The following is a 6000-nucleotide window of genomic DNA, read 5'->3' as shown; positions in this document are numbered from 1 at the left end:
AGAAGCAGCAAAATCACTACTCGAACGTACCTCGCACTAAACGAGTCTGGTTCAAACTATTCATGATCCATGTCACCATGAATGCACAAAAACGTATGCAAGGCATTATAGCACCAAGCCAATCTCGTAGCTACAGTTGGAGGCTTGATAAAAAACACTCTAAAAATGCTCGAAATGACGATTACATCGCAAATTCTCGACGCTAATGCTATACATATGTCATAGGGGCTCAATCCTAAGCCTTAATCGTGTAAAACGAACCTTAGAATGGCTACAACCCCTCCCAAATTCTAAGCACTACTTAGAGTATATAAAGTCGCCCCACTAACAAGGGTAACTGAAAATCGCGAGTCACCAAAACTCCGATCAAACCACTGCACATAACGCTCGCCCTATAAAGCGCCCGTTACACAGTCTACATCGTTCCAAAGCAAAAGCGAAAGAAAAAAAATCAAAAAGAAACTGTCAAAATTCTGCCCAGAAATCATTTTCAACGCCCAGATATAAAAATAAAACACCTATGAATCCTCGCACCGAACGAAGTAATAAGCCGTACAAACCCACGCAGAAGGTGCTACACTTGTTCGAGCACCTGAACAAGGCGTGATGAAGTACTCCAATGCAAAAAATAATAATGATATCCCAACACCTGGAGAAATGTTCTAATACATGCGGTTAGGCCACACAAGCCTACGTCGCACCATAAGTTCAACTATCCCACGGTACAAGTCTAAAAAAAGAGAGTAAGGCATATTGCACTAATGCGGGAACGACCAAAGAGCATGTGAAAAAGAGGCAAAAACTACTTATCGCCCAAATTCAAAATGCAAGCCACACGACTTCTACATTAAGGATTAAAAGTAGCAAAATATTACCTACCATGGAAGGGATAGCTCGCACCTACACGAGTGAAACCCCAAGGCATCTTTCTCGAAAGAACCTACAAACACTAGTAGAAAGAACCCCTGTTGCAGCCCCCTTGTTGCAGCGTACATGTATTAATACGCTTCAACAACCAATAGGTCAACGCGGGTCAAACCTTGTAAAGGGTTGTTGCAGCGTACAAATTAATTGCCCCCTGCAAAAGTGTTTTTTGCAGCGTACAAAGTAAAAGCCCCCTGCAATAACCCTTTTATTTTGCAGCGTACATGTAAAAGCCCCTGCAATAACATGTTGTAATTTTTTTTTGGCTGCAAAGTAATTAACATTTTATCTCAAACTAACCTCAAGACCAAATTCGAATATCATATCCTCCCATTTTCCATAACCCTAATTTCCACCCCAATTTCTTTCTCCTCTCTTCTTCCTCTCCCCTTCTTTCAATTCCCCCAAAATCCTACGCTTCTGATGAATTCCCGGTCGACGAGACCTTCCTCGAGCAATTTGGCCCGAAAGACACCGAAATCGAGGAAGAAGCCCGAAAGCTGAACTGGGTCGAACGAGGTTGGGCGCCATGGGAGGAGATTCTCTCTCCTGAGGCGGATTTCGCAAGAAAATCGCTCAATGAGGGGGAGGAAGTAGCATTGAAGAACCCGGACACGATTGAGGCATTCAAGATGCTGAAACGCAGTTACAGGAAGAAGAAGATGGAGGAGATGGGGTTGACTGAGGATGTGTATAAAGAAAGGAATCCTCACCTGCAGGAAATAATTGAGTTCCCATCCGTGCTTGTGAACAGTAGAACTGGCCAATTGAAGGATTGTTTTCAGATGTATGTGCGGCCTACACATCATAATCTACTGTCTGACTTCTGCAAATCACTTACAAGTATTCAGCAGTCTCAGGTTTGTTTAAATTCCCTTTTACTTACCTTTGTTTTTAGTTTATACAATATTTCAGTTCTTATTACTTGAATACCTTTACCAATCCTCTAGGTAGTATCTTTCTGTATATCAGTTGTATTGATGGCTTGATGATGTTCTCATCTAACTCCAATGTTAATTTTTTTTGGCAATGATTCAATGAATAGCTTCCTTCTGTGTTATTTTAAAATCAATGTTAATGAATCTGTGAATTAAGGTTTTTGTCCCCCCCTACAAATTTCAGTGAAACTGAAGAGTCATTTCGGCCATATCACTTGCTTGTTCAAGAAACAAAACCATATCGTTGTTCGTTGATATAACAACACTTAACAGGTGCCTGAAGGCAATTTCATAAAATTCAGGACTATTTTGTAGAATAAATGTATGAAAATATCACGTACTTGTGCGTACACACTCACATATACATACATGATTATACGATTATTGTTATTGTTGTTACTTGTTGGGTTATGGTAGGCCATGGATTGCTTTTACAGTTTACACTGCCTTGTTTAAGGTTAATGTATGCAGTAGATTTGTTGGTTATTCCTATCCAAAAAGAAGAAAAATATGTATTTCTTGGTAATGAAAATTAACAAGTTTGGAGTAGTACTTTTTGTTTCATAAAGTCACAAGTAATTTGGAGAAAGAGAAGTAGGATAAAATGACAAGAATTAGGGAATAGAAAAGAATGCATGTTCTGAAGTCCATGTACTCAAAGATCAGTATTTTCTTTTTTAGAGGGAAAATATCAATATTTTATTTCGACCATTTGGATTCAGTAAGTCTGCACGAATTCGTTCCAGCTTGGTATTATGCACATCTAGCTGAATTTTTGTTATTTAAATTGTGTTCTATCCATGTTAGAATTCTTGCCATAATGGCAAACCAATTTGATTCATTGTTGGTGATTTACAAGGTTCTAGAAAAATAAGTGAAACAGTTCACAATACAGTTTTTAGAACTGCATTGTTGCAACAGAAGTTGATGTGTTTAGGACTATCAAAAGAAGTTGCTTCACGCTTCACCAAGGATTTGTTTAGACGGGATTTCACGGTGATAAATATAATTCTGATATCCTCCATTCACGGTTACTAATTCGAGCAGGATATCAGAAGTATATTTATCATTTAACAAAGCTTTTCTAGCAGTCAAAAGGTATTGAGCCACCCTTTGCATACGATGTATGGTGAGAACAAGACCATCCTGCATTAACAAGTCATCCTTGACTCTCTTCTTCACTTTACCTGACAATTTTTTCACATTAGAGTATTCTACTTCCTGATTTTCACACCCATCATCCTTGTTATCCAATCCAGTTATCCCTTGTTTTGCCCACTCATCGACATTGTCTGACTTACTTTTGCTCAGGGCACCCAATCTCATTAGTTTTACTGGACTTGGGGTGATATTTTGAATTGATTTAAATACTAGTTGCTGTGATAACAGCCGAAACAGGAGTGCCAATCCTAATCATTTCTCTTCACCCTCTTCGTCGGATTTACTCTTGTAATAAAGGTTAAAAGCATCTGAAACTGCAGAGTTATATCTAATCCTATGAAAAAAAAGTTGAAAATACAGCTAAATGCAAGGGTGATTATCATATGTAAAGTCCTTAACTTATTATCTATTTCTTTTTTGCAGTATGAACTACCGTTCTATTACCCTGGACAAGTAAGTTATTCTGACCTTCTTAACTATAGCTGTTACATGCACCTTGCCTTTTAGAATTATGGCTTAATTCTAAATGTTTGTGAAACCATTGGTATCAACCAGACCTCCACTCTCTCGATTTTTTATGGTTCGGGTGCTATACTCTATGTTTCCTGATCGATAATGGATGTTCCGTTCATCCATCTCTATTGGCGTATCTTGCTGATGAATAACTGTCAGCACACACGGATAAATCAAATTCCACACTTGACTTTATTTCTTCGAATGCAGATCTGTCTTGGCAAGGTGACTATGCACCTATATCAAGGAGCATTTGTGGACGTCGGAGGAGTATATGAAGGGTAATATATGCATCTACATGCTCGTCTTTCCTTCTAAAATTCTTTTTACTCCCTTCTCCTATATAGGAAACCATTAGAAAGGAAAACATATCAGTATATCACAACCCGTAATATATGCATCTATCTCCTTAGTTGTTTCTGTAGTTTTATTGGAGGAATTATTCTACTCCATGATTGTCAGTTCTCCTATAATAAGAAAAGCTTCTTCCCTCTCTCCGTTGTTCAAGAAATAGAATACTCCTATTTTCTCATTTCATTTACAATATGAATCATGTTTTTACTATTTGTTTCCTTCCTCATATGCCTGCTCAGCTGTTCACCAAACATAACAAGCTGACTATCTAAACTTTTTCATGCAATACCTTTCCTATAAACTACTACCTTTTATAAAACTGATGGGTACCAAGTATAAAATGGCCACAGGAACAAAACTGCAGTAGGATATCCCATGCTATACTTAAAGAGTTGGTTTCGTAGATGAACTGGTTCTGGTTATTGTTACCATCTAGTACACTTATGCTATTTCCTTAGTTTGTTCTAGCATCTACGATTACTCCGAAATTCTTCCCTTCTAAGCTTACGTACACCATCTGTTTCAGGTGGGTTCCTATTAAAGACAATGTTTGGTACTGGATCCGCCAGCACATAAAAGTGGGTATGCATGTTATGGTTGAGATTTTGGTGAGTAATTCAGATATATATTTGCACATTGCTTCTTTTAATTTTCTCTTCTCCTTGTGGAACTGAGGATCCTAACGAGCACCCCTATTAAAATTTCCCTTTATTTGGTTAAAAGAAGTGATAAGATTGTCATATATATTCATAATTCTAATTCTTTTTAATGGTTGTGGAGTTAAGACAAACATTGAGATAGCTACAAAAGTTACCTCATGAGCAGTCAAACTTGTAATTCTACTTCGTATCCTCACCTTCATGCACCATATTTTTCCTGCTCTTTATCTTTTCCTTTTTTTATTTATTTGGGAACTTATGGGAAGTGATTTGTCCTAACGTGTTAGAGGAAAGTGGAGAAACTTATATTCACAGTTGTTTTTTGGTAGCACTTTGATTTGAAATAAATATATTCATGTCCAGTTGTAAGCAGCACCCGAACTTCAAATTAGAGTCCCACTTTAAAAGCATTTTTTCTACTTGACTATGATACATCTGCTTCTGATGCAAAAAGTAATGGTTAGATAATCCTCTTGATGCAGTAAACTGTATTTATATATATGCTCCTTTCTAAATCTTAGGATAGTGAAATAATGACTTGCAAGGGAGATCAGAGACTATAGATTTACATATCAGATTGTTATAAAAATGTCAAGTTCAATCTTCAAATTTTGTCAAGCTCCCCGCTTTCAACTAAAGAACCTAATTAAGGACTATTTGATTCTTATTACATGACATTTACGCTCCCAACTTTGAACTAAAGAACATAAGGACTCATTTTGTTCTTATTACATGATTAATATAGTTTTAACTTTCTAAAACTCATTCCAATCTATTTATGCATATTTAAGGCTCATTGGATCGTTGTAGGTCATATTTAAAGCAAAAATGACATTTACGCTCCCAACTTTGAACAAAAAAACCTAAGGACTCATTTTATTTTTATTGCATGATTAATATGCATATTTTAACTTTCTAAAACTTATTTCAATCTATGTATGCACATGCAAGATAAAGTATTATGTTTCTTAATCAGTGTGCTCAACAAATCGGCGGAACTGAGTGTGGCTATTACGTTATGAAGTTCATGTTAGAGATAGTCACGTTACAACATGACTATGAAGGCCGGCTAGATGAGGTAAGTAACTAATTGATTCGTATTCTAGACTATTAATACATTGTCATTAGTTGCTTGAATGTTAAAATGTGACATTTCATTTGCATTTAATCGATCTAATGCTCCATCAAATTTTTGTTTTTGTAAGGTCTATACTCCGAGGACTGCGCCTTATGCTAGTGAGGAAATTGATGTGGTTCGTGAGCAATGGGCGAAGTTTTTTACCACCAAGTATTTATTATTGACCTGAGGGCGCTTGATCGTGTTGGTTTAGATGTTATAGAACAATCTTTTATGTTAAAATGTATGCGTACGTTGAAATTGGAACGTAAATATATTTAAATGTATCGGTATGTGCACTTTTGGTTTTGGGATATATACAAAACTCCAGTTG

The sequence above is a fragment of the Spinacia oleracea genome, chromosome 1, assembly GCF_020520425.1.
Source record: "Spinacia oleracea cultivar Varoflay chromosome 1, BTI_SOV_V1, whole genome shotgun sequence".
NCBI lineage: Eukaryota > Viridiplantae > Streptophyta > Magnoliopsida > Caryophyllales > Amaranthaceae > Spinacia > Spinacia oleracea.
Note: the sequence above shows the minus strand (reverse complement) of the source record.